The sequence below is a fragment of the Chelonia mydas genome, chromosome 6 (assembly GCF_015237465.2).
Source record: "Chelonia mydas isolate rCheMyd1 chromosome 6, rCheMyd1.pri.v2, whole genome shotgun sequence".
NCBI classification, from domain to species: Eukaryota; Metazoa; Chordata; order Testudines; family Cheloniidae; genus Chelonia; species Chelonia mydas.
Genome location: NC_051246.2, coordinates 94,532,645 through 94,544,801, shown reverse-complemented (window position 1 = coordinate 94,544,801; position 12,157 = coordinate 94,532,645). Strand labels below are relative to the sequence as shown.

Genomic DNA, 12,157 nt, shown 5'->3' with positions numbered 1-12,157 from the left:
GCTGTGATTGCAGAGCCATTGGCCATTATCTTTGAAAACTCGTGGCGAACGGGGGAAGTCCCGGATGACTGGAAAAAGGCTAATGTAGTGCCAATCTTTAAAAAAGGGAAGAAGGAGGATCCTGGGAACTACAGGCCAGTCAGCCTCACCTCAGTCCCTGGAAAAATCATGGAGCAGGTCCTCAAGGAATCAATCCTGAAGCACTTACATGAGAGGAAAGTGATCAGGAACAGTCAGCATGGATTCACCAAGGGAAGGTCATGCCTGACTAATCTAATCGCCTTCTATGATGAGATTACTGGTTCTGTGGATGAAGGGAAAGCAGTGGATGTATTGTTTCTTGACTTTAGCAAAGCTTTTGACACGGTCTCCCACAGTATTCTTGTCAGCAAGTTAAAGAAGTATGGGCTGGATGAATGCACTATAAGGTGGGTAGAAAGTTGGCTAGATTGTCGGGCTCAACGGGTAGTGATCAATGGCTCCATGTTTAGTTGGCAGCCGGTGTCAAGTGGAGTGCCCCAGGGGTCGGTCCTGGGGCCGGTTTTGTTCAATATCTTCATAAATGATCTGGAGGATGGTGTGGATTGCACTCTCAGCAAATTTGCAGATGATACTAAACTAGGAGGAGTGGTAGATACGCTGGAGGGCAGGGATAGGATACAGAGGGACTAGACAAATTGGAGGATTGGGCCAAAAGAAATCTGATGAGGTTCAATAAGGATAAGTGCAGGGTCCTGCACTTAGGACGGAAGAACCCAATGCACCGCCACAGACCAGGGACCGAATGGCTTGGCAGCAGTTCTGCGGAAAAGAACCTAGGGGTGACAGTGGACGAGAAGCTGGATATGAGTCAGCAGTGTGCCCTTGTTGCCAAGAAGGCCAATGGCATTTTGGGATGTATAAGTAGGGGCATAGCGAGCAGATCGAGGGACGTGATTGTCCCCCTCTATTCGACATTGGTGAGGCCTCATCTGGAGTACTGTGTCCAGTTTTGGGCCCCACACTACAAGAAGGATGTGGATAAATTGGAGAGAGTCCAGCGAAGGGCAACAAAAATGATTAGGGGTCTGGAACACATGACTTATGAGGAGAGGCTGAGGGAACTGGGATTGTTTAGTCTACGGGAGAGAAGAATGAGGGGGGATTTGATAGCTGCTTTCAACTACCTGAGAGGTGGTTCCAGAGAGGATGGTTCTAGACTATTCTCAGTGGTAGAAGAGGACAGGACAAGGAGTAATGGTCTCAAGTTGCAGTGGGGGAGGTTTAGGTTGGATATTAGGAAAAAAATTTTCACTAGGAGGGTGGTGAAACACTGGAATGCGTTACCTATGGAGGTGGTGGAATCTCCTTCCTTAGAAGTTTTTAAGGTCAGGCTTGACAAAGCCCTGGCTGGGATGATTTAACTGGGAATTGGTCCTGCTTTGAGCAGGGGGTTGGACTAGATGACCTCCTGAGGTCCCTTCCAACCCTGATATTCTATGAGTCTATGATTCTAAGATTTCATGGGAACATTTGGAAGAGTACATGTGTGGGCATCCTAGCCAAATTCCAGTTCAGGAAACTAACTATACATTGCCTATTTAAAATTCCCTCTGTAGTTTCAACTGGATGTAATAGTATTATTCACTCCTTGCCCTAAACTATTTGTAATGTTGATCTGCGTTGTTAAAGAGCTGCTGAGTTTCACCACAGAGGTGTCTGCATTTCAGTGGAAGTGATCTGGAGTATGCAAAGTGTTTTGAGAAACTTTGGGAGAAAGACATCATGTAAATGTGATATTGCTATTATTTTTTCTTGATCAAAGTTAATTTTTTCCCTTCTTAGTTTTAATATTACATTCCTGTTTTAAATACTTTCACTATTTACTTTGAGAGCCAACCAACTTCACTGTAGCCTGACACTGTAAAAAACAATTCTGTCTTTGATGAAACAGTTACATCAGACATCAAGCCAGGGGTAAATTAAACTTATAATTGCCCTACTTTAATTTTCTCTGAGTGGTGGCCTCCATTTGAGTAACCCTGCTGTCCTCCATTAGCAGCAATGCTGTGAATTTGATTTTTGGAAACGGCAGTACAGAAGGTCGTAGAAATATAGGAAATGAGAAGATTTTATTATATGCAGATTTAATTTACTGTTTATTTGTGCAGTGTGTTTGTGTGAGTGTGTGTGAGAGAGAGTTTTGATATTATCACATTTATAATTTGGTATGTGTTTCTTGTAAAGGGGGAGATATGTACCCCAGAATCTCTACTAGTGATGCGTGAACAATTGGCGTTTTAACTGGAATAAACACCAACAAATTCAGATACATCTCTGAGTCTGTGAAATCTCATGAGAACAAGCTCTCTTGTGAGATTTCTGTTGCGTTTCACTTCAGGTAGCCCAGAAAAGGACAAAAATAGCCCTTTCCATGACATTTTCATACTTTCCCACAAAAATGAAAAAAAAATGACAAACAATTCCAACTTTTCAGAACTTGAAAACAAATTGTTGTTGTCATTTTATCTTCTCCAGCTTGTTCATTCCTCATATTCACTTCCAGACCATGTGGCCATACTAAAAAAACAAAACAAAACAAATGTCAATCATGAGAACCCTAATTAGTTTTTGGTGTTTAAAAATACTCAAGGGAAGTTTGCAATGCAATATAAGTCGTGCTATGCAAGTTGTTAGTAAGATAAGTACTACAGTCCTGGATAAGGTCATCTACCATAGAAACAGTAGCCATAGTCTCAACTCCCAGAAGATAAATGTCAATCAGCAAGGACCCTTTACTTCTTTGCCCACGAAATAATCTAGGTCTCGAATTCATGTCAGCAGGGGTCTTTGGGATAAATATTGTGGCTGGATCTAAAAGAGGTCTGGATAACTTAATGGCAAATGATAACATTTGAAGCTCCACTAGAATGTGAAATAAGAATAAAGGTAAGCAAGTCTCACGCTTCAAGTTGTAGGCTAATTACATGCAGGAGACAGGAATGAATTTATCTCATCCATTGCATAACTAGGAATTTGCATTATGGGTTTTGCCTTATTTGGGAGGTGTGGTTTTTGGGTTTGGTTTTCCTTCCTCCTTAGAAGCAGGGACTGGCCTTGCCAGAGGCAGGATACTGAACTAGACAGAACTGTGTTCTGACCCAGCATTGCAAATCTTGTTGACTATATTAAACAAGGAACTGATTGGAGCAGTCAAGTTTCCTTGAAAAAGCTGATGAAACCCCCCTCTCTTTACTGATAAACAAGCAGAGATGGCTTATTTAACTGCCAATGCTTAGGACACATTTCACAGAACTAGCCATGGTACTTAGCACTAATACTTTATTTTTCCCCCTTAATTTTCATTCCTCGCCATCCAACTAATCTCATCTAGCCTAGGGACCTGAAGTCCCAACATTGCTCCCACACCTGTGACTCCAACCTGGCAAGCTGCTGGTCCAACCACAATGTTACCGTTGATGCTAACCCAGCTGTGATGGAGCAGAGAGGCCCACACCTGCAGAGAAGGGGTTAAAGAAAGCTTATGGGCCCAGCTAGCCCTGCCCCACTATACTTACAGCCAATGCCAAGCCTAGAGTGGCAATAAAATGAAAGAACCTGGCTCAGTTCAAGGCAGACTGGTGAGGAGGCAAGATGAAGCTCTGCCTCTCTGTGAAGGGAGCTTTGCTTGTAGAAAAACAGGCCTGATAGCCAGGACAGCCACTGGGAGAGAAGCTCTTAGCCCCCAAGTGAGGCTGATGCTCAACTGACTGATACTCAAGGAACTATTTAAAAGACTGGGGATGACCCAGTAGTGAGCTGACTTTATTTTTTGCTTGGGAACATTTTAGGGCTAAGCCCTCCACCCCACCACGCCCAAGGCGTTAAAACTGTAGCATCACCCAGTGAACCCAGGGGGAAGAGACTTCCTCCATGCCTCTCAGGAAGACCTGCAGCCACCTCAGGGTGCTGGGAAGGTCTACAAGGGGGCGCTACTCCAATCATGCCAGTACAACAGCCCTATGGTTTCTTCCTCCATCTATCAAGATAGTATTCACCAGCTTCAACGGCAGTGATAGAAGTGCAAGGATCTAAGAATATAAAGCTGTTCAGTGGGTGGTTAATGAATTCCCATATCAGTACTCTGAGCCTCTGTGATGGCTGAATGCAGCTGGGGATCTAAAATCCATCATCTTTAGCTACAGGGAGTCAATGAGTTATTTCTTGCACTGCTGCACTGAGCTATACACCTGGTGTAACCACTGGCAACAAAGCAGGGATTGTGGCTCAAAGGGTCAATGAGAAAATTTGATGAGGCATAATGCCAAGTGATGCTAGACATAAACAGTCACACTGGGGCTGGGAGCGTCTTCATCCTAAACTTCAAAGCTTTAGCACTCAACTCGTACTCTCTTACTACCGAGACATAACACCATTATCTTGCTATGCAAAAAAGATGGTAGATAAAAATAAATGAACTATTTCTATGGTGAGCTAGTTCAGAGAAATTAAAAACTGAACTTTAACCATCTCTGCAAACTCAAAAACTTTGTTTCAAAAAAAGTTAGTCAACTTTATCTTTACAAGTTACTTTTCATTTTCCTGTTTTTCTACTTTCTGCGGAAGAGCAGACACAGCATGAGTGTCCAAACTGCGGAGGTTTTTCAGACCCAAGAAGTCTGTGTAAGGTTTGGATAAGCCTCTGAGAACGTTAAGGGGCGGATCCTCAGCTGTCATAGCTTCACTGAACAAATGGAGATATGACAATTTACATAAGCTGAGGATCCCTTGACCCTTCGCTGCTCCTCATCACCGAGCCTGCAAACCTTTTGAGATTTGCCCAACAATAACAAAGTCTCTCATGGACATAAGGATGATACTGAAGCTATATCCCGCTGTCATTTCATCTTGTCACTGCTTATCAAGCACAGCACGTTTATCCTATTGTCCTTCATATTTTTGGGTGCACGTTGTGGTTCCTTATCTCCTTGAACACGTACAGATATGTTCAAGCTACCTTTCCAGAAATATAGGCCTGTTCCAATTAAGGGCTGTGTTACATAAAATATGGCTTTGTTGCTGTTCAACACACTTTTCTAATATAGTCCTATGTATCTCAGTGACCTCCATTCTCTTTTTGTACCAATTGAGGTTCTGCTATCCAGAAATATACAGGGGCCTTCAGGTGCCCCTAGAAACAAACCTAAGGCCTTTAGATCATGAGCTTTTAGTTGCAGTGTCCCTCACATCTGGTACTCTGTCCCCATTTGAGCTGAGAAGAATGTAAAGTACTATCTCCATTTTAAAGACCAGGTTTAGGATGCATTTGTTTTCTGTGTCTTGTCTAGTTGAATATAGGCTTCTGGATTCAGGGAGGATTGTCTTTTTATTGACAGATTATAAAATACTATAGCTCACACCGGGCCTAATTTATCCCTTGTATAATTCCATTGACTTCAATAGAGTTACGCCAGTGATGAATCTGGCCAAATGAGTTACAGGACCAGTAAAGAAGCCAATTGTACTGTGTATGAAGTAATAGTGTGGAGAAATTCAGCCTGACAGAATGCACCACACAATGTGACATTCAGCAACGGTAAAAGGATTATGGTTTTCCTGATTAAACGACTGTTATGCTTTTGGATAGACAATCACTCTCCTCAAATGTTCAATAAGAGAAGTGAGAAAGACATTACCTACACAAGCTGTGCACCGGTTAGAGTCCTGTTCTTTGGCCACTAAGAGTGGAATTTAATTTCTGAAACAGTTACTAACCTTATTTGTCAGACATTTCCTTCTTTCTTATGGATGCCAGCATCCCATATGTGTCCCAAACATAGAGAAACTGAGCCAAATTCAGCAGCAAGTCTGGGTCAAAATTTGTGTAACTTACACCATCTTCCTCCCCACTCAGAATGAAAATTATGACAACTCAGTCTCCCTTAAACTCACATCTACTAATACATAATCTTCACTCCCCCTTACACATCTTCTCTCAGACACACTTATATACATCTGGAGTAACCTCCCTTGAAGTCACTCAGCCAAAATTTGTTCTCCATTAAACCGGCATAAATTCAGAAAAGCTCCATTAACAATGGAATTACTTTGGTTCACACCAGAATAAATGAGATCAGGATTCAGTTCAATAGAGTTATCTGGATTTACATTAGTTAATGTAACCGAAACCAGAATTTCGTGCCAAATCTGAATTGTAAGGCTAACCTACACCTGAAGCTATGAGTGTGATTCCCAGCTCGCACAGACATACTCGTGGGTAGCTCTCATTTTTGGCTAGCGTGCTAAAAATAGTAGCGTGGGGGTAGCCTGGGAAGTGGCAATCAGGAGCCGTGCCAAGTACAAACCCACCTGAACCCTGTGCATAATGTACAATGCACTGCTAGCCTGTACCTCCACTCACCACTACCCATACTACCATGCCTACACTACTATTTGTAGCATGCTAGTTTAATGAAAGCTAGCTCAAGTGTTTTTGTGCAAGGCAGGAATCACACCTGAGGTCACAGTGTAGACGTAGTTGCAAGGAGGGGTGTGGAAGGGAATCGAACTTGGTTAAATGTACACACCAAGCTCCTGGGACAATGAAGAGCTGCAGAAAAAGCAACTAACAAGAGGGTGTCAGTGGAAGTAAATCACACCCACTTTTATATCCTCTGAATTTGGCCCACTTTGCACAAGACATGGTTCAACATTGGAAACAAGCAAATGCAGAGCTCTGGGACAAAACCACGGCTGATGCAAGAGTGAGGAAGGCCAAAGTATCTCATGTCTGAAGTGACTTTGAACACACAAGCTGTATAAAGAAAAGGAGTACTTGTGGCACCTTAGAGACTAACAAATTTATTAGAGCATAAGCTTTCGTAAGCAGCAGCTCACTTCATCGGATGCATACAGTGGAAAATATAGTGGGGAGATTTTATATACACAGAGAACATAAAACAATGGGTGTTACCATACAGACTGTAACAAGAGTGATGAGGAAAGGTGAGCTATTACCAGCAGGAGAGCGGGGTGAGGGGGAACCTTTTGTAGTGATAATCAAGGTGGGCCATTTCCAGCAGTTGACAAGAACAGTAGGAGGGGAAATAAACAAGGGGAAATAGTTTTACTTTGTGTAATGACCCATCCACTCCCAGTCTTTATTCAAGCGTAAGTTAATTGTATCCAGTTCGCAAATTAATTCCAATTCAGCTGTATATAAGTGCAAAATGTGAATTACTATCATCTCTATGGTATAAACACCCTATCTTAAACATACCGGCTCTGCATAGATCTCAGAAAACACCTACTTCATCACATGCCCTCTTCAGCGCTCCTGCCCCCATCCCCAACTCTTATCTCTGCTGAGATTGCATGTTTAGGCTGGACGCTGCCCTGAGTGTCCCCAACAGGCTCTCTCCACACAAGTGACTAATGAGCTGTTAAAGCTCCTCAGCCTAGGAAACCCAAACAGGCCTTTGTCACTTGGAACAAGCTATGGTAGGGAAATTGTTTTCCAAACACTAATGCACTGAAAATAGAAGAAAACCAAATTCAACCCAATGGATACACCTCAGCCCTATTCTCTCCCTCTCAGCCTCCATTTATCCAGGTCCCCTCCAAGCCAGAGAAGACTGCCTTTTTCTCACTTTCCTCATGGTTAGTTCTTGAGATCCAAAATAATTCTAGGTCAAACCCTGCAGCCTTCAGCTATGATCGGACAATGAGTGGCACTGACGACTCTCAACTCCCACTGGATTGACCTCATTCAGGCAGTGTTGCTTTTGAAGTCACTGGGAGTTTTTCCTTAGTAAGGATTTGAGGATCGGGCCTAGAGTTTTCCTTCTCCAAACCTATTCCAGGTCTACCCAAGAATTCAGAGGTGGGCCAATCTAACCACCTCATAACCACACTCAGGATAAACCAGAGGTGAGCTGATGGTTTACAACAAACATACAAATGAAAGACAACAGTATAAAACATCAGTGCACAGAGTGAGTGATGTATCTCTTGGTAGTCATCAGGAGGAGGATATCTATCATAACCCACAACTGTCCTGTTCCCCTCTATTCACTCTGTGAGATATTTTGCATGGTGTAAATTAGGAAATGACAGCTGTTGCAGACTAAGAAGAATGAATATGTAGAAACATCCGACCATAACTTAAGCCTGCAGCCTTCTAGAACTCTACCTGTTACAAGAGATTCCTCACAACTCTGAGAGCACCACTCACACACCTATGCCACGCAAACCTCATGATAGCAGAAAACACCTCCTTATTACACTTCACCTCCAGGAGGTACCGGTAGTGTTGTGTATATAAACACCTCATGCTTCATACACCACATGGATCAGCATGATACATGGGCTGGTAGCTCATGTCTCACTGAAATCAGGCGGGAAAGAGTTACAGGGGTTATAAATTCTAGTCATAGGAAACAGATGCCTCAGCACACAAATCTCCACAGTGTCTAAAAGACTCATAATGGAAAAAATTAATCCAAGCAGATTCACTGTAAATTATATACAGACACAATTAATAGGATAACTTCCACACACACACCCCTCCAGTATATGGAAAGTAAAATGAGATAATAAATGCCCTGCAACTTCTCTCTGTTGCCTGCCATGGGTGAAAGAACAAAAGACACCAGAAAGTGTCCACTAACATAATTAAGTAGGAGTCATCTTGGCAATTTCTAAAATGGTACCTGTCATTTGTTATCCATAGCTCACAATATGAAGGTCAGGTGTCATCTTACTCACCATCTTAGACACCACTGAGACTAAATATCGTCACTGCTAATCACCAGGAAATGGTTGCTGTCAACTCTTGTTACCACCAGCCGGAAATCCGAGACAATCTGGTGGAGCAAGTGTAGCCAGCTGACAACTTTTGAACACAAAATGGAGATGATCTATAGCAGCGTTTCTCAAATGTGGCAGTATGGCTGCATGCGGACACCAGGGGGTTTTCCTGTGACCAGGGCAGCCTTTTGGGCAGAGATGGGGGAGGGAGCAAAGGAACGGTGCGTCGCTGCAGTGCCCAGGGGCCCCGGGGAAGGGCTTCAGCACCCCCTCCCATCTTTAGCTGAGGGACTCCAGGAGTGGGCTTCAGCCCCCCTCCCCTGATTCAGCTGGAGGCTCCCGGGGCGGGCTTCAGCCTGGGATGCAAGGCCGCAAAAGGGAGCTTGAGGCAATGGTGGGGGAGGGGAAGCAGTGGAGTCCAGGGGGGCAATGGGGAGCCTTAAGGAGTGTGTGGGGCGGGAAGGCAGTGGGGGCCAAGGGGATCTGTGAGGGACTGGGGGAGGCAGTGGGGCTAGGGGCACCAAAATACAACTGTACATTAATTGTATTATTGAGTCTGCAAAAAAAAACCCAACCCTTCATCAATCAATTACAATGATTTGGACAAGTATATGTGCATATTTATTTGTTTTTCCTAAAGTTAATTAAGTATTTTAGGAAAATTTGTCAGAATGGCCACCAGCAAGAGTTGGTGGCCGCACTCTGAGGCCACCAAAATTGTGTTGTGAGAAACCCAGATCTACAACATCCAAAGACAGGGAAATGAGGATGCAGGACCCTCCCAGTGACCATCCACAGCTTGGGAATTTTGAAATATTTTGTTGCTGAAAACAGCCAAATCATTCATTATTAAAATTGTATAAAGTAAATGTCATCATTATATCACTTACCATCCCCCTTGTTTGTTTGTTGTTCCTTCTTTCTCTTGCTTTTCTTCCTACTTTCCACTTTTCCTTCTAGAATTCTTCTCTCTAGTGATCTGGCCATTCTTCCCCCTCTTTTTACCATTGGCTTAATCGCTCTATTCTAGTTCCCCATCTCCACCCTAATCTCTTCCCACCATTATTTTTTTCTCCTCCATTTTTATCCCCCTTTGCTCCTCCCTGTCTTTTTCTCCCTGGCTCATATCTCTTGTGATCAGGAAGAATACGCATCCTACTTATCCTCCCAGTGGAGGTAATGGCAGACTTTTGGAAGGTGAGTGGGTCTCACTGTGTCTTTGCAGGTGTTATCTACCAAATACAGGGGAGTTGATCGCAGTGCAATAGTTTTCAGCAAGTTGGAAGAGATCTTTGTTCAAGAAAAGCAACCAGAAATTCAGGGAGGTTGGAAACCATACATGGCCCCATCTCATAAGTGTCTCTTGTTTCAAGTGGCAACCCTCATTTTAGATAGCAATTTATCTCCAACAGGACCCAAACCTGCTGTTAACTCATTGTTATGATTGTGACTAATTTACATAAGAAATGCTGAATCATCAAACTGAGATAACACAAAATATTATGGATGCTCAATGAACCAGTAACCATATCATTTCAATCTTTCTGCTCTATTTTTTTAATGTCCGTTGGTATGAGTCTCTCTCTCAGACTGGGTTCCCCATTAGGGCCTTGGCAGGGTCAGAGGTACATATCAGGAGACAGGGTACCTAGATGAGAATAGCAGTGCCCTCCTCCCCTTCTTGAATGGCTTACACAAATGCACTTACTCCGTAATGACCAAAACACAACAGGAGATATTAAATCTGTACTAGCCCTGCATTTGCTGCTTGTGAGCATCCTAAGGCACACATGGGCCTAACTACCCAGAAACAATGCCTGCAGCATTTTTATTGCAAACATCAATCACAGTTAATAACTTCAATTATACAAAGCAAAAGTGTCCAAAACCAGCTGAACGGTCCCGGTCCTCACAGAGAGCAGAGCGATCAAAACACATTTAGAGTATACAGGACAAGCTTTAAATATTACTAGCAAAAAAGAAAAAAAAATTTGAATATCTTGGAAGTAAACAATTCTTTATTAATGGACTCTTATTTCACAAAGATCTTTTCTGATTTGCTTTGATAATCCCAGCAAAGTTCTGTGCTGGTATAAAATCGCACATGTAAAAAGTTCAGGTAGATTGATTGATTACTTTTGACATAATTAAGAGCTGAACGATAAATACCAAAAGCAAGGTAGAAATCACAAGTGTGCTCATGATTTATCTAGAAACCCCATTATAGCCAGACTGATCACAAAGAAATACTGCACTGAGCACAGTTCTTTACCATCATTAGTAACTACTGAACTGGAAGCAGACAGTTGCTCTGGGTTCCAAATGTAAGCTGCCAGCCTTTTGTTCCTTCGATCATGAGTGAACGTCACAGTAATAAGTTGCCAGCATTTTGTTCTGTGTTTGCACAGCACCTAGCACAATGGGTTCCTGGTCCATGACCAGGTTTCCTAGGTGCTACGATAATCAAATAATAATCATCTCTCTCGTATCAATAGACTAGAGAGGACAGTAAACGAACACATATAATCACTGTGGCATAAGACCACATGCTACATGATTTATCGAGTCATGGTTGGAGTTTAGCCCTGGAAATATATCCCCAAAATCTTTACCAGACAAAAGAAAATACTTGTATGAGAATATGTTGGTGTTAATTACTATTACACTCATTCCCCTTATAAACACTTCAGCAATTTATGGGCAATATTAGATTGCCCAATCTTGTTTGCTTTCTAAACAAATGATCCAAAAGTAAAGAGAACCCCAAAGTTATCACTGACAATCTCTCTCCTTTTACACTTTGCCAATTATGTTCTCATTGTACGCCTGGCATTTTGTTTATATCCATTTCACAGACTCACTGTATTGTTAGGATTGGGGGATCCATTTTCACTTGATCAGTGGCTCACAATCACTTTTCCTAATAGCAGTATTGGTGGATAGCACTTTAGGTTCCAACCCCTGACTCAGGAAAACCCCATAAAATTCTGAGTGCCTCCTATAAGAAACTGAACATCTTCAACTCCCTTAATAGTCAATGGCAGTGTAAGATGCTCAACACTTTATAATATTGGTCCCTTTATGCTGGGCCGTAGCAAGCCTCCTCTTCAGCTATGTTCCCTCTAAACTGCCATCAAGCTTGAATGGCTTCAAATCCCATTCTCAGTGTTAAAAACAACCAAATCCCTGTTGTGAGTTAGAGCAGAAACTGCTGAACAGGAGGTGTCCTAGACTGGTACTTCCAACTTCTTAGGCTGCAAACCTATTACCTGAAAAATCTGGAAAGCTCCTATTTAGTCTCCCCTCCTGCTTTGCTCACAGGGCTCCATTTTCTCCCTCATCTCAAAGTCTTCCAGTGATTTGCTTTTGA

General features: G+C 42.7%; 1 protein-coding gene across 36 annotated transcripts in view; it reads right to left on the bottom strand.

Moving 5' to 3' along the window:
- The window catches only part of NRXN3 (neurexin 3), a 1,375,103-nt gene that overhangs the window by 326,181 nt on the left and 1,036,765 nt on the right, over window positions 1–12,157 (bottom strand). The window lies entirely within an intron of this gene.